Below are 25,000 nucleotides of genomic sequence, written 5' to 3'. Positions count from 1 at the left end.
AGGTTAAAGGTTGGAATTATTTTCAGTTTGTTTATCAAAACGTAAATTGAGTTAAAGAACTAATATGATTTATGTAATATATAGGCTTCCAAGACAAGCACTGGGCCATTTTCAGCCATTCAGCATTTAAGACAGTGATAAGAGGGATTGGACAGCAAAATAAAGAGATAAAGAAAACAAAAGGAAGAAGTACAAGGATCTTAAAGTGGAACTGGGTGAAAACCCACAATAATCGCATTAAGAAGTAATACTTGGAGAGGTTGGAAAGCAAGACTGAACAAAGCAAGGCTAAATCGTGGGACACTACAAATACTTTTTAGTAATGCCTACAGTGTACCATATGAGCTGCACTGACGGCGCTGCCCTCTAAACGAATGAACTGAGATGAGGAAAATATTGTTCCAAAAATAGCTGAGATCACGAATAGACACGAAAAAGCTTTTCGATAAATGTGGTTTTAAAAATATATGTTTACTGATTCACTCCTGTTGGATCTTCTTTGGGTGGGCTTAATTTCGTTTGTATCAGATAGAATTGTCAGTTTAGTGAGAAGAAAGCGGTATATCTACAGATGAACGAAGTCCCATTCAATCATATCTGCATATTTTCATTTCTAATTTTAGTCATCCCTGCTGGTTAAGGGCGAAGGTCTAAATGCATGGTTTCCACAAAGTCCCAGTACCATTACAAGCAATAAATACTTGTAATGGTACTGGACTTTATGGACACCCTGTATGATTTTAAGAGTTAGATACCAACCGTCACTGAAGCTTTCAGTAAACCTTAACACACGCCATTCATAAGCCCGGAATGGCAACAGAGTAAGGGATTAAATGCAAATAAGTAATTGGCTTCCATATCCGAAACTGATTGACTCTTATTCCTAGAAATATGCTGACGCAACAGATGAATCTTTGAAGCAGATTGACTGAAAAACCAGATTATGATTGGCTGATTAATAAGCCATTGCCGTTCGTGGAATTCATGATTACCAATTACTTGATTTTATTTCATATTATTATTATTTTTTTCTTTTTTAATTTATGGATTTGAGCTAGACGGTAATTATCGATACTTCAAAAGGGGGCTAGGTATTTGATATTGTGACTCGGTTGCGAACGCATCAGTTGGAAAAGGTTTTCTAGAATTCGAATTTGCTTAACCATATCGGTATAATTATGGATACGGTTGGAGAGAGAGAGAGAGAGAGAGAGAGAGAGAGAGAGAGAGAGAGAGAGAGAGAGAGAGAGATGACTCGGCTTGGAAAATGACGGTAATTGATGGGAAATATTACTGAGAATCACTGATTTTCGTATGGCTTTCACAATCTAACAGACCACTTAATAATAACAATAATATATTATATATATATATATATATATATATTATATATATATATATATATATATATATTATATCTATATATAATATTAATATATATATATATATATATAACAACAGGAGCATCACCCCCATTATTCACATAGGTAACGTTTAGGCCAAGAATAGAAGGCTTACTGGTAATACCTTGACTGGTAACACATTCTCTTTTCTCTCTCTCTCTCTCTCTCTCTCTCTCTCAATCGGTCTCTCAACCACCCACCACTCCATAATCTAAGGTAACCAAATCAGAGTCGGAGCTACAAAAATATATGTTTATTCAAAGTAAATTACTACTGAATAACCCAGATTCTTACAGGATAATTAATGGAATGATAACTCATAGTTCAAGTCTCACAGACAACCCCCGGTAAATAATAGTCTTAATCAGTAATAGTCAAACACCAATTATATCCTCTCCAAAATATTATAGTTCCCTCCACACAGGACACTTAGTCCCCTCCACTAGGACAGCCTGGAATATCACACACAAAAACAAAAACACATTATAGGGCCATCCAGGCCCTTTCTCCCCAAGGCGGCCGTCTCCATTGTTCTGGCTAATACATGCCATTAAGAACGGACATAGCTCGTACACGTACACATGCATTCACACCCTTCGGTAACTGGTTGCAGCCAGTTTTCAAAGGCACCTTGGACAATCTCTCATGGCACCGATATGCTTAGGTAAGGAACTTTAACATTGCACCACCCAAAAAAGAGTCATCAGCATTCTTAAGGTGTCGCCCCAACTCTCAGTCTCCAGGGAAGTTAAAAATGATGAATCTGTACATTTCTCCTTACTAGTTACAGATTAGCTCGGCCACCATCCTGGCTAGCCCCAGCCTAGCCACAGGCCACATAAAACAGCTCATTATATAAAAAAAACACATTGGCCGGCTCAAAACACAAAATATAGTAATAACTGCACGTCTCTGGCAGCACAAAGTAATGTCTATCACGCTTCATCCCCAAAAACAATTGGGTGTAGAAACTTTTCTCACTTTGGATTCTTGAAAATCCCTCTTTGTCTGAAACTACTTGCACAGGCTCGTAGAAAACACGCTGTAGGAAGGTGAAACATATCCCAGTGGAAAACATCCAACAGCTTTTGTAGACCCAAAAGCACTGTAGAATTCTGTAGACTTGTAGAAACTTCTCGTATGTAGGCAAACGACAGCAACATCTCTGTAACGGCAGGTGGGCGTCTTGCTAGCGTCGAGAACGATGATTATGGTGTGTTTAAGTATGCAGTCACGTCATAGGTCAATCAAAAAAGAATTAACCCCAGACATACTTCTGTCAAACAATGACCTCAAAAACTCCCCAAAAAACTAACTGAACGTCTCCCAATTAACTCCAGCTAATATGACCAATGAACTTATTTCTAACTTCAACTCGTGAGGAATTCTAAGGATCGCTAAATCATAAGTCATTATCACAACCCCTCAAAGAGAGAGAGAAAAAAACCATTAAGTTCTCTAACTCAATTCTCCAATAATAAAAAAAACTTCACCAAAGTCACACACCAGCACACACAATCCAAAACTTACAGTAACTCCACGACTTCTGTCATCACATTTCAAACTCACAAATTCTCACAAGTAAAAAAAAAAAAAAAAGAAAAAAGTAATGAGCCCAAGATAAAAAAATCACGTAACAAAGTCCAGCCCTGAAATTATCAAAGATGTTTCTCTCAAGCTCTGATATTTTTAAACAACCCACAAAATCAGTAAAAAACTCTCCATGCTAATGGCAAAAACCCTTTTCACTGCTCACATAATTAATTTCCATGAGATTAATGGTTGAAACGCCCATTTCCATGTAATTCCACAAATCCCCGACAAATACCTCTCCCGTCCAAAAAAGAAATGCTATCTAAAGCTCAATCCCCAATTACATATCTCATAGGAAAAGGAAAAAAAAGGAAAAAAATAATACAGCGATAATAATATGTGAATTTCTCCCCCGTCACATAATGTATATAATATACATAACCCCGCGTTTTCCCCATAAATACCATATGTATAGTTACAGAATTTTGCCATCGCAACTTTTCAGCTATCGGGACACGGCCAGAAAGCAACCCCTCCTACACGTGCATTTTCATGAAATGCTATGGTCAACATTCCAGATATGCCCCAAAAACTCTAGCAATCACCACTAGAGGAAAAGAGTCAGCAACCGGGACTCATCCCAGTATTGTCAGCAAAAAATCCACCTGCGGACCCGCGTGCTTCGCAACTGGCAGCATAGGAATGTCTTGTCAGACTTCCAACTTCAGAAACCCATATATATATAAATCACCATATTAATAATAACACCACTCCGGTGATGAAAATATTTCCTCCATTTAATTAACAACCACACCACCATATTCTCTCTATCTCACCAATAACCACGTGTTAATAAAACCACCACTCCAGTAACAAAAAATAGTCACCTCTGTTTCGGCAAATAAAAAATACTTGCCTCTATTACACCAATAACTCCATGTGGAATAAAACCATGTCTACAAAAATATTATATCTCCAAGTAGGATAATAAAAAAATGTAACTACACCTCCAAAAAAATGCACTCAAAGGACGTAGCTGACACACAAAAAATATTGCCCCATGTCTCCTCATAAAGGTGTCTCCATTTGCAACAAAAATGGCTGCAAAATAATTGAGCTAAACATAGCTCTCACCACCATAGGCAAATATCAAATGGCCAAAATAGTATATCTCCAGTTCTCCAGAAAATAACTCAATGTCATGGTCAAAAACTATAAACTCTCTGTTAGCATAACTGCTGAAAGGGCAAAAACTCGGCAAATAAAATTGCCAGGAAATTCTAGAAAAATTCACCAGTGTGCCACAACTCATTATAACAGAACTCCAAATTCAAAGTGTCTAAGCCAAGACTTCTCCAATATGCACTACAGCATAGGCCACTAGAAGCTTACCAGTTTTCCTATCTCAGCAAAATTGCAACAAACAATTGTGCAAGAGGCCATCAATTTCTGGAACACAAATATCCAGAGAAAAAAAAAATAAAGTGACATTTCGTATACATTCAAAAAGAAATGCAAAAAATTCTCCCATAAATCTCTCTGCAGCATCAAACAACTGAAATTACAAACACATTCCCACACAATGACTCCAAGTCACAACTGAGATATTCAAAATAATTCACAAAAACTGGAGAGAAAAAATAAATTCAAATTCACCCATGTAAAAAAACTTATGTCAGCGATGGCTAACTTCCAAAAAAACCAAAAATGAAAAAGAAAAATCTACGGCACTGTTAACTATCCCCATGACTCATGTAGATGTCAAGCAATTTTCTGCTGAACTCATAAAAAAGGAAAAAAAAAAGTGTCGTTAGTTCCTCCCAAATTAAAAAAAAAAATTAAAAAAAAAACATCACCACCCTTGATAGCATTACAACACCCATGTTAGTATAAAAAAAATAACACCAGTATCAGTAGTATCACCAGATATTAGTAAATATCAGTACTCACTAGTATCAGCAAAATTGCTATCATCAAATCCACCAAAAATTGGTATCACCACCCATAAAATCATTGGCACATCTCCCAAAATTATTAACATGAACTCTGACAGAATCTCCATAAAATATCTCAAGTAATGATAATTCTACTTAAGTACCTCTCCGTAAAATATCTTCCATAATGATAATCTCCTCCATAGTTTTTAGTCTCCTTAAATATCTCCAGTAACACCAGTAAAAGCATTAATATTGCTATTTCCCCAGTAATTATCATATTGCCACACTCCACAATCACACCACTCACCAATAGGCATATACAACCCCATTACCACTTCCGGGTATCATCATCATTCAGCACCATTTTTAAGTAACCTCCCAACACCAAGCAAATCTCCATTAAAAAAAAATAATGAATGTATCCCCATTAATAACTGTGCCCACCAATATTGTGTAAAAATATTCTCCAAAGGATAAGGAAAACTTACACCAAATATATATGCACTTCATTTCTTTCTCTCTTCACTCAAGAGAAAGAAAAAAAAAATCTTTCTAAAAAAACCCTACGGGCATCTCACATCATCAACCACTTCATTATCACCTGAATTCCTCGGCATTGAAAAAAAATTCCTTATCCAAGGCCAAACTCACCTCCATTGCCCCGACACAAAAAAAAGAAGTTCACACCCCACACAAAAAAAAAAAAAAAAAAAAAAGAGCTTCACCCTCCCGGTCAAGCAATTCCCCCAGAGGCAGACCACTGCTCGCCTTCCCCTAGCAAGGCCCCTCTGGGTCAGTTCAGCAAGTTTTGTGCTGACCGCGTAAGAACAATGGGCACTCTGTCTCCAGGCAAAACCTGCATGTATGAAAACCATTCATACACACGCGTATGTATTAAACAGAGACAAACGCGTCTCCTTTGATATGTGCCGATAAAGAAACATCCCTTTCTGCTACTTTGAGAGAAATCTATTGTATCTAAACTGCCTCTTTAAGATAATTCACACACAAAGTCAAAAAAATAATAATATAACACTCACTTCCTCAAATGGGAGAATACCCGACCGCCAAACCGAATGCGCAGTAACACGCAAATACACACTACTTGCGTGTGTAATGACCAAACTGATCCTCAAGAGGAAAAGACACTTGGCAGCATACACTAAAAAAGTTTCACTGACCAACTGACACCCTGAAGGTATCTCGCCCTGGGCAAAATGCTAAGCCTAGTTCAATTTCTTTGCTTCCGTACCACACCCACGTCGCCCATAATTCTTATGTCCGACGCTTATTAATGACATCCTAACAATCAGTCTCTCCAGAAACAGCATTTTATCTCACAAAGGCTTTTACGTTCGAACCACCGCTTGCCCACCACTCTAACAACAGAGTGTCCGCCCCCATTATTCACATAGGTAACATTAGGCCAAGAGCGGAAGGCTTACTGGTAATACCTTGTCCTGGTAACACATTCTCCTCTCTCTTTCTCTCTTTCTCTCAGACCTTGATAATAGCCCCTCTCTCTCTCTCTCTCTCTCTCTCTCTCTCAACCTTTACTCCATTATCTAAGGTCACCAAATCAGAGTCGGAGCTACAAAAATATAGTTTATTCAAAGTAAAGTACTAACTGAATAACCCAGATTCTTACAGGATAATTAATGGAATGATAACTCATAGTTCAAGTCTCACAGACAACCACCGGTAAATAATAGTCTTAATCAGTAATAGTCAAACACCAATTATATCCTCTCCAAAATATTATAGTTCCCTCCACACAGGACACTTAGTCCCCTCCACTAGGACACTTAGTCCCCTCCACTAGATCCGCCCATTGCAGCCTGGAATATCACACACAAAAACAAAAACACATTATAGAGCCATCCAGGCTCTTTCTCTCCCCAAGGCGGCCGTCTCCATTGTTCTGGCTAATACATGCCATTAAGAACGGACATAGCTTGTACACGTACACATGAACATTCACACCCTTGGGTAACTGGTTGCAGCCAGTTTTCAAAGGCACCTTGGACAATCTCTTCATAGCACTGATATGTTTAGGTAAGGAACTTTAACATCGCACCACCCAAAAAAGAGTCATCAGCATTCTTAATGCTGATGCCCAAACTCTCAGTCTCCAGGGAAGTTAAAAATGATGAATCTGTAACATTCCTCCTTACTAGTTTACATATATATATATATATATATATATATATATATATAGAATTATATATATATATATATATATATATATATATATATATATATATATATAACACACATATATATATATATATATATATATATATATATATATATATATATATATATATATATATATATATATATATATATATATATCTATATTATATATATATATATATATATATATATATATATATATATATATATATATCTATATATATATATATATATATAATATATATATATAGTATATATATATATATATATATATATATATATATATATATATATATATATATATATATATATATATATATATATATATATATAAAGATAAATGCCACGAAGGAAAAAATAAACGAAGGAGTCTGCGAGATCATTTCGGCTGACAAGGCCGCTTACTGAAGCAGCTACTGACAAAAATACGAGGAAAGACAATACAAGAAGGTTCGTATAACTGACAGATAGGGATTATAAAAGGATTAGTGCCTAGAATCCGACACACCTGGAAGATAGAAACCTTCCCAAAACAAGCATAAACAAAGGGTGCAATTAAAGGTTTAAGACAATCTCTTAGATACAATCTCCAGACAATTAAAGGATTATAGGTGACAGCTATACGGAACCTGGTAGACAAAAAACCATATTCACAAAAAATGACAGAACATACATTACAATAAAAATTTTTTTAATAACTCTAAGGCAACTGATTTTTATTTAAGTCAGTAATTATTAATATTTGAGGTCATTCTTAAAACATGTTACAGATACAAGGGTCTAAATGAAAAAGGCCACGACTAACATTGAAATTACAATGAAAAGTAAGTTGTATTAAAGCAGATTCTAAAAGATTTCGTGATAAGACATCTCTTGACCGTGCATTACTGAACTGTCAATCCAATTAATTCGGTGGTTGTTTCACTTAAATGAATAAATAATTGCATTAGATTTTTGCCCAGTTTTTACAGAGTATTTATGCTGGCTTAGCCTTACTTCTAAGCCCTTGCTCGACTGTCCGAGTAGAATGAGGGACAATCCATACATGGAATTTTATATATTATGTTGTTGCTTTCTCTGGGGCCATTTTTTATTAACATTCATTTTAGTGTGTTATTATAGGAAGAAACAAGGTTGACATTAAAAGCTTTTAACAATGGTTTAATGTTTCAAATCCGTTTATCTTTATTTATGGATTTATCACGTTCCTAACTTTCGTGATTCTGTTATACATATATATATATATATATATACATATATATATATATATATAGATATATATATATATATATATATATATATATATATATATATATATACATATATATATAATCTATATATATATATATATCATATATATATATATATATATATATATATATATATATATATATATATATATATATATATACATATATATATTACTTTACTTTATTCTTCCCGTCACTGGTCAGCGGCATACGGCTGATACAGTTTCCTCTCCATCTGTCTCTATCCCGAGCCATTTCCTTCGCTTCCTCTAGATTATGGATTTCATCCTCAAGATACCTGACAATTATGTCTATCCACCTCGTTCTCGGTCTACCCAGAGGTCTTCTTCCTATTTGTACTGCTCTCAGTGCTCTCCTGCGGTCTCTATTCCCATCCATCCTCTCACATCCAAACCATTTTAGCCTTCCCCTCTTCAGCTTGATTCTGACTAGCCTTTGCCTCAATCTCATCCTGATGTCTTCATTCCTAACATAATCTTCCCACTTAATGCCATGTTATCCCTCTCAGCAGCTTCATCTCAAAAGCATCAACCTTCTCTCCTCTATTCTGGTCAGTGCCCAGGTCGACGAACCATACATTAGGACTGGTAGTACTACTGCATTAAATATTCTCATTTTAGTTTTCAAGCTGATTTCATACCTTGACCACCAACGTTTTTTCTCAGAACTTCAAAAGCTCTTGCTGCTCCTAGTTTTCTTCTTTTGCTTATGGCTAACTGTTGCATTACTTCACTAGAAGTGAGATCTGAATTTTATATCTAAACAAATAAGTGAAAATATACAATAAAGAGGTTTACTTCTCTGAAACTAACTTTTTTCATTAATTTTAAAAGAGAAAATTTTTATTATTTTATGAAATAATTTTGTTACTAAGAATGACGCATATTCTGAGGTATAAAAAAACAAAAGGTTTACAGTATGACTCTCTCTCTCTCTCTCTCTCTCTCTCTCTCTCTCTCTCTCCTGGATATTCTAGAGTTACAAGACAACAATGAAATATGCCACTCATAAACATTTCGAGTACAAATTTAAAAATAAAAAGTCATAATGTATTTGCCTGGATTGTTTGGCCCTTTTCAGATCTGGGATATTAAACGGATGAGGGGAAGTCTCTGAGCTGATGTTTTACCGTGGAAAAAAACATTTGAAAAGAAAACATATTCGCCTGGATGTTTTTCCCGGGGAAGGGAATATTTGGAGTATTTTCACTTCCGTCAAATAAGCGTCAAGCCTAAAAGAATATCTTTTTTTTTTTTTTACATTAAAACTCGCCTCTGAATTTTTTTTAGCTTTTAAGACACAAACAAAATGAAAGAAAGAGATTATTTCTCTCTCTCTCTCTCTCTCTCTCTCTCTCTCTCTCTCTCTCTCTCTCTCTCTCTCTCTCTCTCTCAGTTATCCATTTGTATTTCTGTTCTAATTTGTCCTTAATAAATATGTTTGATTCAGAAATGAAACCAAAATAAAGTGTTTCCCACATTACTCATATCATCACATCACTTCACAAAATAAAAACAAAACCAAAAGTGCTTCCTACATTACTTATATCATCATCATCAATTCATTAAATAAAAACCAAAATAAAGCGTTTCCCACATTAATCACATCATTATCATCAATTCACAAAATAAAAACATAAATAAAGTTTTCAACCCACATTACTCATTTATCATAATCATCAATTAAAAAAATAGAAAATTAAAATAAAGTTTTTTCCCACATGCTCATATCAGTCATCAATTCACAAAATACACAAAAAATAAAGTGTTTCCAACATTACTCATATCGCCATCAATTTGCAAATTAAAACTAAAATAAAGTGTCTCCCATATTACTCATATCAGCATAAATTCAGAAAACAAAAACCAAAATAATGTTTTCCCCACATTAATCATATTAGCATCAATTCACAAAATAAAAACCAAAATAAAGTGTTTCCTACATTACTCAATCATCATCAATACAAAAAATCTAAATTAAAGTAAAATTATTTCCCACATTGCTCATATCACTATCAATTCGCAAATTAAAACAAAACAGTGCCCTCCACATTACTCATATCAGCATCAATTCAGAAAATAAAAAAAAATCATATTAAAGTGTTTTTTCACATACTCATATCATCATCAATTCGCAAACTATAAACTAAAATAGCGTTTCTCACATTACTCAAATCATGCCAATTCACAAAATTAAAAACCTAAATAAAGTGTTTACCGCAACCTTTATTACCATATCTTCAAAATCAATTCACAAAATAAAAACCAAAATAAAGTGATTCTCACATACTCACATCAATCATTATCAATTTCACAAAATAAAAAGAAAAACCAAAATACAGAAATTTTCGCACATTATTCGCATTACCATTATCATTACCATTTTCCAAGAAAGAGTCAACAATAAATTTAAAAGTATGCAGATTCTACGTTAGCGTTGCATCTGTGATTTAATTAGATAAGACTTCATTTCACATCGTCTCACATACCAAAACCCTGAATATGGGTGGGTTCACACATTACTATACTCGTAAATTCCATTCATAACGTTCCATTCACAAAAGCCCTATTCATATTCCCCCGTTGCGTTGTATTTGCACAAAGCGGTGTCATATATGGATGAATCATCATTACCACTGTAAAGCCAAGCACTTCCGCGTTTAAGGCATTGAAAAGAGCGAATTCGTGTGGTTGAATAGCAGGACAAAATGAGATCTAGAGATTTTTAAGGAGACGAAGTGTAAGGATCTAAAGTTTGATATGGGACAAACCTCGCAGTTGCACTAAGAAGTGATTGGAGTGGTTGGACAGAGATCTAGAGATCTATAGAGAATAAAGGGAGTTGCATTACAACGATCTTAAGGTGGAACTAGACGGAAACCCCAAAGTTTCATTAAAAATTAATACTTAGGGAGGTTGGACAGCAAAGCTGAAGAAAGGGAATGGAGGTAAAGAAAAAATGTAAAAAGTGAGAGCAGCTAGGTCCCAATAGGACACTGCTAGCACACTTCAGCAATGCCTACATCGAACCACGTGACATCACACTAACCCTACTACCCAACACCCAACAGAGAGCACCGTTTTTTTTGTACCCAACTTTGTACTTTCCACCTTTTACAGGACTGAATCGTTTACAAAAGGCATTTCAAAGCCAACATGTAATTAACGCACGCATCCGCTTTGCGGCAAATTAGTCTGGGCTCGTAATCGGTCGTTCCAGCTTCTATCTGCAAAGACTTGAAATCATTTATGGAGGGAATTTCGCTGCCAAAATGTAATCAAAGGGTTAATTACTTTCTTGGCTGTTTTAGCACCTCCTGCCTTTCTGACGGAGAATTCGCCAAGGCAACTTTTTTTTCAGTATTCGACAAATATGCGCTTGTGACGCAAGAGGTGTCAATTGACGTTGGGAAAAAATAAGAAATTGTAAACTTGTCTCTGCTATGATAGAGCATGTACGCTTTATCTTTGTAAATATATGTGGATATGTTTTTGCTTGTTAAGAGAGGTACGAGAATCGTAGAGAAGTTAGTATATCCACTTAGACACACACACACACACACACACAACACACACCACACACACACACACACACACACATATATATATATATATATATATATATATATATATATATTATATATATATATATATATATATATATATATATATATATATATATATATATATATATATTATATATATATATATATATATCTATATATATATATATATATATATATATATATATATATATATATATATATATAAATATATATATAATATATATATATATATATATATATATATATATATTATATATATATAATATATTATATATATATTTATGTATATGAATATAAATATATAAAATATTAAATTAAATTAATCTAAGTATAATAAATAAATACATAAATCATACAAGTATTTATAGATACATACGTAAATATATACATACACACACACACACACACACACACACATATATATATATATATATATATATATATATATATATATATATATATATATATATATATATATATATATATGCACATACATACATACACGGCTTATAATTCCATCACACTCTGGTGACAAGAGCTGGCGAACGACAAGTAACTATTCAAGAAAGCTTAGCAGGGCAATGACATAAGATGAAACCAGCAATATGATGCTCTAAAGGTCTTCCATCTTCCTGAGAGCAATGCCCAGAGAGCAATTGCCCTAGAGAGCAATTGCTTCACAGAGCAATTGCTCCAGACAGGCGAGAAAAATCTTTTACTGACGTCAAGAAGAGATTTCAATGAGGACAGCAATTCGGCATTTTCGGGTGCCATAAGTAGCATCTTCCATTGGGCATTCGTGAAAATGTGGGCAAGAAAAGATTGAGAGAGAGAGAGAGAGAGAGAGAGAGAGAGAGAGAGAGAGAGAGAGAGAGAGAGAGAGAGAGAGATTCGCGTAGATACTTTACAGAGTACATGAAATGTGTTAAATATTTTTCCAGTTAATAGAAAATAGATTATGCCTTGATTTCTACCATCTTTTATTGCATCTTCGTATTCTATTGCCCCCCCCCCCAACCCCCCCCCCCAACCCCCGTGTCTTTTATTGTATCACTCATCATCTATTGCATCCCCCATATTCTATTGCAACCCCATCTTCTATTGGATCCTTCATCTTTCAAATCTCTCCCCGTCCTCTATTGCATTCCCCGTCTTCTATTGTATCCCCCATCTTCCAATTCATCCCTAGCTATTATTGCATCACATACCATCTACGGCACCACCCTTCTTCTATTGCATCGCCCATCTTCAATTGCATTCCCAATCTTCTACTGCATACCCCCGTATCTTCTTTTTGCTATCCCCCCCCCCCCCCCCGCCTTCTGCTGCCTTCCCCCGTCTTCTGCTGCATCCCCCTGTCTTCTACAGCATCTCCCCATCTTCCCGCACTCACTCTCCTAGTCACCTTCCCCATCTTCTAATGCATCCTCCATCTTCACATCACCCATCTTCCATCCTTTGGGTCATAAACCTAATAAATATAGGTGTGTCCTCCCTGCTGTACTTATTATTGATATAGGACTCAGTTGAATATTCTAGTTTTAATGTATTCATTTAAATATATTAATTCATGCATTAATTAGCTTTTTTAAATTCCATTCTCAACGAGCTAGAGCATATCTAGAATATATTTAACTGAGTAAATATATATAATATATATATATATATATATATATATATATATATATATATATATATATATATATATATATCTCCGTCTCCTTCCGCTGCCACCCCAGCGCCGCACGCCCCCCTCTCTCTTCTCTATGGATCTGCGTCCTTACCTCTCTCTCTCTCTCTCTCTCTCTTTCTCCCTCTCTCTCTTCTCTCTCTCTCTCTCTCTCTCTCCTCTCTCTCCTCTCTCTCTTCTCTCTCTCTCTCTCTCTCTCTCTCTCTCTCTCTCTCTCTCTCTCTCTCTGGTACCGGACACAGAAGGATAACAAATGATAATCCAATTAGTCAGTCACTAGATTAATGTTTGTCAGATTCTTCTTCTTCTTCTTCTGAATTCTTGTTCTTTATTTATCAACAAGTAAAAGAAAACAAATAAATATAGGATGTAAACGTTGAATAACAAGATAGCATAAGATAATAAGAGACTGACGAATCAGGAGACAACACTAAGAGAATTTCAAGTCAATTCCCGTCGAAAATAAAACTACAAATGGAAGTAATTAAAACTGGGGTTTCTCCACCTGATAAGTGCAGTGAAATGACAGTTGGACTTAATGGACTAATATACAATAGAATAATTGGCTTTATAATTCAGTTAATTGAATATTTGTGAGAGCAGACAACAAAAGGTTTAATGGAGGGAATGAAAAATGACTTGACGATTAACGAATTAAGTTCATTAGTATAACGACGTAATTTCTACGTTCCGTTTAATGCGAAGGTATTGCATATTGTTTGGCTAATTTGAGTAAATCTCCAGAAAAGCAGAATATTTAAACGGAAACTTTTTATTTCAGATTCCCTTAATGCTTAGCTGGGAAATATAGGAATGTTTTATGAAATTATTTTTCGTCAAGAATAAAAATGCTAGAATGACTGTATTCTCTGGAAAAATTCTGTACCTAAAATATAAAGTTAAAGAACAAAGTGGCGCAAGTTCTTTTCGTTGAAGTTGATTAGGAATCTTATTTTTATTCATATGGTACCCTTAACTAAACCATATTTTTCAAGAAAATAATTAAAATTAGAATATATATATGTATATAGGTATATATATATATATATATATATATATATATATATATATATATATATATATATATATATATATATATATACTACATATAATAACTGTTAGAAAAATTAAACAACCTTTGGTGAATCATAATCTTAGTAAGATTTGAATAATTGTATGGCGCGTTGCTTGCTTTCTCAATATCACCTGGATATCAGGATATCTCTACTTTCAGGAACGCCTGTTGGTCCGTTGTTAAACGTATTACGCTGACAACCTTGTATTTAATTCTGTCAGAATATGAATACCACTGGATCCGGTTCTGTCATACAGTTTCTGCAAGTCTTAACATTGGCATCTGCTGAAGTATTACGTTTTATTCCATATTTTCTTTGAAAGATGCTGGGAATGATATTACCCTTTACGTATGTTCAAGTGCGAGCAGGAAGTATTACCTTTTGATGACATTGCAACTGATACTTCAGTGATATATACATGCTTACATACATACATACATACATACATACATACATACATACATACATACATACATATGTAAGTGTTTACATAATAAAAATATGGAATGTTAGTCCATATATATAAAAGATTGCTTGCAGGAATGTGATCAGACTAGAGACGCTAAAGATGACGTATACAATAAGTATGTAGGCTAAGATAACATGCCGTCACCTGTAGTCATTCAATTGTTTATAAACATTAGTCCAAGCTCCCTGCTTGAGACAACTACGGCCTACGTGATCTGTAGCGTGTCTCATCTGATAGTATGTTCATATGTTCGAACTACTGTCTGTTCTTTCATAACTTGTAACAGAGATGGTAGAGAGGCAGAAGAGAGTTAGCTATCGTCATTAGAAGACCTGTACCTCTTTACCTAAGCTTTATCATGTAGAGGAATAGGATTAGCCATCATCATTGGCAGAAGCGATCAAGCTATCGTTATTAGAAGACTTGTACAATCATATCTGATCTTCACCATGTAAAACTTCAGAAGAATATATAATTTTTTATACTTAGTGTTTTCTACAAGAACCTCCTCACCATGAGTTTAACACATCTTCGTAATAACCAACAAGATAATACCGACTTCGTAAATGATCTACAAACCCCCAGACACTCCATTGAAGATGGAAGTGCAATACCAACCGACTTAGCGTAAGATTATCGCTAGTCTAACATTACCTCATAGGGCGCCTTATCATACAAGGCACAAGCCCTAATATTGGTGGCCAGCGTACCAGAAGAACTCTACAACGTCCTACGAAGAAAAACCAGAATAATAAATCATGTATCATAAGAAGTCAACGACGACGGAAGCAGCAGATTCTTCAAGCAACCTAGTATCATCGTTAGTGAGCGACTTCAGAAACAATAAGAACTTTTCAACGACGACGAAAGCAACAGATTCTTCAAGCAACTTAGTATCATCGTTAGTGAATAACTTCAAAAACGAAACAAACCGAACGCGTCTGCAGCATCGGATCTTTCAAGGGCTCGAATCATCGAAACAACGCGCAACGGAGGAAACTCAAGCCAAACCAGGTCATCCGCTAAATAGAGAAGGAGGACAAGGCCGTGTGTCGTTATCGGGAACTACCGTGACTTCAAAAGCAGCTAAGTCACAATTTTTTATTCATTTGGAGTAACTTTGAGTGTTTCCTTTGCAGGTCGAATTTCGTTATTCCTGTGGCTGAAGTTACGAGACATTCTTAATCTTACTTTTTTACAGAAATTATCAACATCATTGAGATTTCGCTACTGCGAGTTTTTATCTTTGAGTGTCTGTTTCCAGAAGTTCTACTGAAATATCATAATCATATACTATGTTAATTTTATCATTTTTTTGGGTGATTATTAATCCCTTACGTAACAAATCATTATTAAACAAGTGAATATGCGTTTACGCAGTGACGTCTGTATTTATACAGATGCATGGATAAGGGTCGTTCGGCACCGTAGTGATTAGAAAACACACAAAACAAGTGGAACACCCGTACAAATCTATATAAATTAGAGGTAACACTATTTCGGGTCATGACAATAAATGCTCCTTTGCAAGTCCCGATCGCAGTTTTAGCCTTGAGTTTTTTGAGTTATATAAAATATCGAACCTCAATGACTCAACTTAACTTTAAAAACATATGGCTGGATTGCAAGGAATAACATGTCTGTAAAAAACTTTCATCAGGCTAAATGCGCTGACCAGGATCCCTCACTATTTCAAATTTTAGCAAAGAATGAAGTAAAAACAGTTAATATTGAATGCAGTAGTGATAACTTGTCTTATTAGTAATCGCTCAGTTCCTAATAGTTCGTCATTCATTGCTTTATACGTAACCAGCAACATAATGCTAAAAACACACCATACGTTGCCGATGGTAATAAAGAGAAGGATCCTAATTATTACAAAAAGAAATAGAAACAGTAGCCCGTTCAGAATCAAACAAGCAAACTCGGTGACTGTGTCACATAGTCAAGCGGTCAAGGTCAGTTAAATCTGCCGAGTTTTTCAAAGCAAAGCAAATTCCACACAATAAGCGACTCTAGCAGAGTGGGGAAAAGCGATGTTTGGTTCATACATACCGATATCTTTTTGAATTTAAAAGGATTTTTCCTATGAAAACACACGACCGTATAAAGTAATCAGAGCAGGTTTTCGTTTTTTTTTTTAATACGGTAAGTTATTATAAGTAGTGGTGATAAAGCCCGACTGTACGCGCCGTAAAAATTAGAATATCTTGTTTATTCCTTTAGTACACGTAATATCCTGTATTTACGGACTCACCGTCTGTTGTTCGAACTTCCCTAATGAGAAGTCCGGATAAGCGAGCGTTTACAGATACCTCTATAGTTATAAAAAAACATTGATTTTCTGATCTAGTGTAATTGTAAGATTCATCTAGGGGTATACAAAATATTAACTTACATCCTGCAAAATAAGGCGTGTTTTATCAAAGGGAAATCCTATAAACCTTCAAACATATTAAAATCCGTTGAACAAAAATGAGACAGTTAATCAAATAATAACTTATATAAAGGAACTATACATTTGTCTCATAAATCGTAACATTGTTCAAATGACCCAACAGAATTCTCCCACAACCGCAGTCGCACTTTGCACGCAAAATCTCGAGAAGCATGCACCCTCGAATGTCTTAGTGCGTGTAAAATGACTTTGCTGTGAAATGAAAATTTAATCCTTCCCGACACTCTGAAATATAACGATTTCCGCGAACAAAGCCTAGACACAGTTGACTCGCAGCAACATGTTAATCTACTAATCCGCAAAACCTATATATAAATAAATATCGCATTTCTTTTTATTGTTGCTAATTTTTAATCCCGCCCAACCAGTCGTAGATGAATCTCTCTGATAATCTATCTAAGTAATATCCGTAAAGTCATTCAAGCAGAGGCGATTCAGCAGAAATTTTTTTTATCTTTTACCTGAATACCAGGAAGTTTCTCCACTAGCGAGTGATCTCTGGGAGAAAAACAACGGATGTCATTGAAAAACTAAATACGGTCTAAGGACAAACATAAAGCCATATACGTACCTTCGTGTAGAACCCCAATGAAATTTCAAAATAGAGATAAATGACGAAAGTGAAAAATTTTAGTAATCGGAGTCATTAGGAAATCAAAATAAGCCCATATAATTTTTTTTCCCCCTCAAAACGTCTGCCATAAAAGATCGGACTTGGCGTATCTGCGTAGATTTCTGTCCGCTTAAACAAGGAAACGACTCCCGATAGTTTCCAGTGCCATGTAGCGACGACATCTTATCTCTGTTAGAATAAATTTTTTTTCACCAACTTGGACTTACTTTAAAAAGCTTTTACCAGATACCACCACCTAAGTGATTGTACCTCATACACCGTTTTCAGCACACTCAGGGACATTATCAATTTTTACGTATGCCTCCGGCTTACGTTGCGCCCCAATTACAATATAGTTTTTGGAAACTTTTAGGGATACCCTACATCCTTATATGGTTGGTCTTATAATCTTTTATAAATACCTTAGAAGTACATTCACATAAACTAGAGCTAGTGCTACAGGGACAAAGACAAATAATCTCAGAGTAAAGTATCTAAATGTGAGTTTTTTAAAAAAAACCGAACATGATTTTATCTAGGTTTTAATGTGTCTAGTCAAGGTCTTAAAGTAGTCCAAGGTAAGGTGTCGGCTATTCATAACTTCCGGTACCTATTAACGTAAAAGGGGATACAGCACTTTTGCGCTGTTGTGGGTATTACAATCGTATGTAAATATGTAACTCTTCAATCATGACAGCTCCTTTAACAGATCTTACGAAGAAGAGCGTAGATTTATAATGGTCTGAAAAGCAATCAACAGGCGGTTCGATATCTTAAAAATAAAAGCGGAAAATGCAGCTTACCTAACTTAAAAATCCCTGATTTAAATAAGGAATTTTTTTTTTATTGCAACAGACGCCTCAGACCAAGGGGTAAGGAGGGAAGAGGGATACTACTTCAGTAATATGATAAACAGTTCTTCCTATAGCTTTTTATTCATGTAAACTAAGCCCTCTGAAAGTAAATATGCAGTAATAGGCAAGGAAGGGCTAGGTATCTTTAACACTAGTACATTTTAAGTTCATAATCTATGGCTATCCTGATAAAGTCCTTACTGAACATGAGTCCTTTACCGAGTTTTTCAAAGGCTTTATCACAGTCCAAAAGGAACTCGGTGACAATGATCATTCAGGTCTTTGGAGCCAAGTTAAGATATCTACCTGGAAAGCAATTATCATAGCTGACGCATTATCCCGCAATCCCGCACCATACAGCAAAGAACCATTAATTAGACTAAACGATATAGAAACATCCGTGCCTATTTGTTTAAAACCGTATCATAAACAAGAAAATTCCTTAACCCAAGAGATCGCGAGCATTGAATATCTGGGTCGGAGCACAGAACTGTTACACTGAACAAAGCAAGTGTCAACAGCGATAAGCAAAACAATAAACACCAAACAATAAACACTTCGACACGGAAACAGGGTCAGCGGCTAAGCAAACCATCCTAACACTTCGAGCAGAAACCCTAAAGCAAAAATATATTTAAAGTATGTGTATCAGAATAATGTAAAGTCTTTCAAATGTAATATTATATGTAGTCCGTGACGAGGAAAACTCGAGGAACACAGCAGATGACTAACGACCAGGTAGTAATAATAATCTCTTTCATACCAATCGTCATAAACTGGTTGCATTCCGTCATCAGGGTTCCCTATATGTCACAGAAAGCCAAATCACTATTTTACTGGCCTACAATGCTTACAGATATAAAAGCACATAACTAATTGTAACATGTGTCATGAAAACAAGGGATACACTTAAGACACCTGTCAGTTTAAGGGCCTATCCTGTGCCAAATCAATCCTTGAAAGAATATACTTAGAATTATTAACAGAATTACGAGTCTGACAGAGGGAATAAACACTTCTTAGTGTCAATAGTTCCTTGACACGTTATATAGAATTAATAGCACTAAAAACAAACACCGCAATTGAGTGCGTTAGGAATATTTAGAGTGCTAAATCAGTAAACATGGATTCAACACATGATAATCTGACTCGGGTGGTGTAAATCAATAATAATCTCCATAACACGTGGTGTGAATTCCTTTCCATTAAGAAAACCAATAATATATTTTATACACCCAGAGTCAATCGGTTTGGTAGAATAACGGATAATTAAATAGGAAGTGTCAATGTCTTACGAGTTACAACCTCGTGATGTTGGATCCGAACTGTATTATAGCGGTTCTCGCGGTTTTAAATACCTTTATCATTTATATCTTGTATCTATAGAATTGATGCCGCAAGTAGCCTTATACGGTACGCCGCTAGAACACTTTTCCACATATTCAAGCCAACCATTAATTTATCAAATATATATAAAAAAATATATAAATAAATAAATAAAAAAAATATAAAAAGATCAAATATGGATACAAGTGGAGTCAATATAAATTACACTCCGTAAGAATTCGGAAGGGTTACAAATTATAATAAAAAAGGAATCACGATAAAATCAATAAGCAAACGTAACCATAGATAATTAAATATCCAAATATATATGCGTAAAGATTTGAACTCTAACTTAACGCTTTAGTAATGACAAATAAGCTAAAGTTCAAACACATATCCAAAATCTACTGACATATTGTCTGTCCCGGTGATTTATATTCGTAGTCAATGAAAAAAAAAAAAAATAAATAAATAAATAAAATATAATAATAAAATAAAATAAAATAAAATAAAAGAGATTTTAAAGTCAGGAAGTCTAGAAGTGAAAATGTTATCTATGAAATAATCCTATATGAATCTTATACAGGGCTAATAATATGAATAAAATTTGTATGGAAACCTTTTTCATTTAGTTTCAATAAGGAATATTTAATTTACCATAATCATGCAGTTTTCCAACATGAAACTAATATATTGTTCAATTTTGTACTGTTTTTTTTTTTCAGACATTCTTCTCATGCGGGTGGAGAATTAAACACTAAAATATCATTTGAAAATACTAAAGTCGTATCTCTTACAGCAAGTAACGTAACTCTTAAGCTGGTGACGACGTCATCAGTTCTAGAAGGTCTGTCGCGTTTGCCGTATCAGCATTGATTTCTTTAACCTCAAATATCTGCTTGCACAGGCTTAATCTCTGCTTGCGAAGCAGATTGACTGGAGAAAGGAATGCTTAGTTCATGACTTCCACAGGTGGTTCATAGGTCACATGACAGGCCACATAACATATTCTTATCCGTGTGTGTAATGCAATTAGTTAAGGACTTGCAATCATTTAAAATTAATGAACAAAATCAGCAAATAGAATTTCTATAATCAACAAAATGAATTAATTTTTTCTGAACCTCATAGACATTTAGAAGTATCACGATATGGATATGGATTATTTACTTGCAACATTAGCTTATTACAATCCAGGTAAATCACATTCATGGGAAAATGTCACATTTTCTTGAAAAACCCAAAGTTTATATAGTAATTAGTTACATAGTGGGTTTTTCGTTGCATCTCCTACCTATTAATAATGTTTTAAAAGTTAACATCAGAGGATGTGCGCGAGAAAATTGGATATGAAACTTTTGTTAGGGCACATAGGATCAGATTTTATCACAACTTAATTTTAGTTAGCATAGAGAAATACAGAATCATGATTAATATTCTCTTTGACTCTTATGTTGCCTGGCAATATTACAAATAGCTCCATTTTCCACTTCTTTGTCTAGTAATCTTACTACCAGTAATATCGAATTTTCTTTGAGATTCGTAATGATATCTATTTATTTTTTATAATTATGGATATTTTTACAAGTCATCATAGACCTGGATAGGTTCACTCATTGTTAATGCCATGGATAAAAAAGTTTGTACAGCGAATTCATGTGGGTTACGTCTGGTCTAAATGGCTCTCTCCCCTCCCCTGTATTTGGATGTCGTCTGAATTTACTTTGCCCTTGTGACAAGTATAATTTCACTTGCAGGCTGATTAATGGAACCTGGTTACAGTATCCTGCAGTACGAGAGTTTCACATCGCAACTTCAAAAAAATCGTTCGTCGCAGCGGACGACTACAGTCAAGTAACAACCGCCTACAATGTGAAAGGAATTCATGGACTTCTTCGACCGACACCGTATCTCGTCGTTAATCTCGTTTTAATGCGGAACGCTCCAGCGGCTGTCGGAATTCGACTACGAAAGGGACATACTTCCGACAATTACGACCCGAAGGATATTCAACTCTACTTTGCTGGCGAAGGACTCGTGCTGGGATGATCTATTCATCGCGAACGTAATCGTGTAGCTTAGGATGCAGAGAATAAGTATGAGCGCAAAATAGAACGTTGGACCCGCCCAGGCAAATTTTCCCCTTGTTTTAACCATTGAAAAAGGCCGTTTCATTTGGCTAAAGGTGGTTGTCTGGAACTGTGTAATGGACGAAAAGTTGTTCGAAAGCTAGTTAAATGTGAAGTAGTATAACCTCGGTCATGTAAATCCAATATATAAATGATCATAAATAACAGAATGAAATATATTTTTTTGCGTGTACGCACTAGGAATCTATATATAATGTCATAAATAACAGAATCTAACTATATCTTTGCGTGTACGCAATAGGAATCTATTTAAAGTGCACATATATTAATCATAATTATATGAATCCATATACATATGTATAAAACAAATCATGTAGCCTATAATCAATCTGTTACCTTATATCTTACCATTATCTGCATTATTTATGAGTTAGTATATGAATTAATGAATCAGATATATAACATTTAGCATAAAAATCAACGAATCAATCAGCATAAACATTATAATTTTATCAATTCATATATGAACTTTGTTATCAGTTAAAATATGATTTTTATCATGTTAATCTTCATTCTATGCAATTATCAGAGTACATTAGTATTTTCTGTAGCATAAGTATCTTAAAGAGATGAAGTTGAAAAACTGTATCATTATATATCACGTGATCACTATTATTTACCAATATCATTGTGATATTATTACTTGAATCAATTCATGTACACCATGAATTTTTTATTTACTTATATATATATATTATTTCACATAGTGTCTGTATCACACTCCTATAAGTCAAATGCAAGTCAAGTTTGAGTAATATTCAGTGGTTGGTTTTGGTAGCTGACCGAGCTAATGTAAGTGTTTACATAATAAAAATATGGAATGTTAGTCCATATATATGATTGCTTGCAGGAATGTGATCAGACTAGAGACGCTAAAGATGACGTATACAATAAGTATGTAGGCTAAGATAACATGCCGTCACCTGTAGTCATTCAATTGTTTATAACATTAGTCCAAGCTCCCTGCTTGAGACAACTACGGCCTACGTGATCTGTAGCGTGTCTCATCTGATAGTATGTTCATATGTTCGAACTACTGTCTGTTCTTTCATAACTTGTAACAGAGATGGTAGAGAGGCAGAGAAGAGAGTTAGCTATCGTCATTAGAAGACCTGTACCTCTTTACCTAAGCTTTATCATGTAGAGGAATAGGATTAGCCATCATCATTGGCAGAAGCGATCAAGCTATCGTTATTAGAAGACTTGTACAATCATATCTGATCTTCACCATGTAAAACTTCAGAAGAATATATAATTTTTTATACTTAGTGTTTTCTACAAGAACCTCCTCACCATGAGTTTAACACATCTTCGTAATAACCAACAAGATAATACCGACTTCGTAAATGATCTACAAACCCCCAGACACTCCATTGAAGATGGAAGTGCAATACCAACCGACTTAGCGTAAGATTATCGCTAGTCTACATTACCTCATAGGGCGCCTTATCATACAAGGCACAAGCCCTAATACATACATACATATGTGCGTATGTGTTATTACTTCCTAAAACACAAAAAAATTAACCCATTCATTACAGAAGGACGTAGGAGATAATAATAATAATAATAATAATAATAATAATAATAATAATATATCAAAACAACTAGTACCCATAGACTATGTTTATTTCTTTACGAAAGTAAACTCCCTCGCCCCTTCGATAGTTTTTGTAGCCGAGAAAATAAATAACGGTACTTTCCTTTAGAGTCTGCGGAAACCCAGTCCACTCAGTTCTTAATCCGGGTCGAGAGACCAGCACTGAGGTTGAAAAGAACCCCGAACAAACATTTGTATTGTGGTTTAGTTTCCCTTTATTTATTTTCAGGGAATCTACCACCTTTTCCTCGCTTTTTTTTTCGTCTCCTTAATCCGTTCTCCTAGGAACTGGGGCATTCCTCTTTTAGGTTTATGGTTTGTAAATATTCTATTCTTGATCATTTTAGTGAAAGGTACTTTATGTTGTTTCCAGGAATTTTATCTTAATATTTAATCATTCAAACATCTTGTCCATTCTATTTAGCATTTCATTAATAAAAAAATTCTGGCTTTGGTTTTTATGAATGAATGGTGGCTCTCTCGAACCTTTCAAAGAGGGTGGCATCATCGTGAATACGTATCAACAAAGGATGCTTGTGAGTGGGAATGTTTTGATATTTATATTATATATATTTGACTGGTTAAACCCCAGGCTTTGAACTTTCGTTTGTGAAACTATGTGAGCCACTAAATGAGAGACTCCAAACCTACTGGTGCTCAGAAACGTTATCTACTCGGGGCTTTCAGTCACAGAAACGAAAATAATTTTACTATATTAATATGAGCTGCGTTTGCGAACGAAAACATTGTGGTGATTGAAAGGGACAGTAATATAAGCGCTCATTATATTGAAATGGAATAGGGATTTGGTCTCTTTTGATATTTCTAAGGGGAGATCAATATTCCATGGGGAATACAA

This window comes from Macrobrachium nipponense, chromosome 23 (assembly GCF_015104395.2).
Source record: "Macrobrachium nipponense isolate FS-2020 chromosome 23, ASM1510439v2, whole genome shotgun sequence".
Taxonomy (NCBI): domain Eukaryota; kingdom Metazoa; phylum Arthropoda; class Malacostraca; order Decapoda; family Palaemonidae; genus Macrobrachium; species Macrobrachium nipponense.
This window is presented reverse-complemented; position numbering follows the sequence as displayed.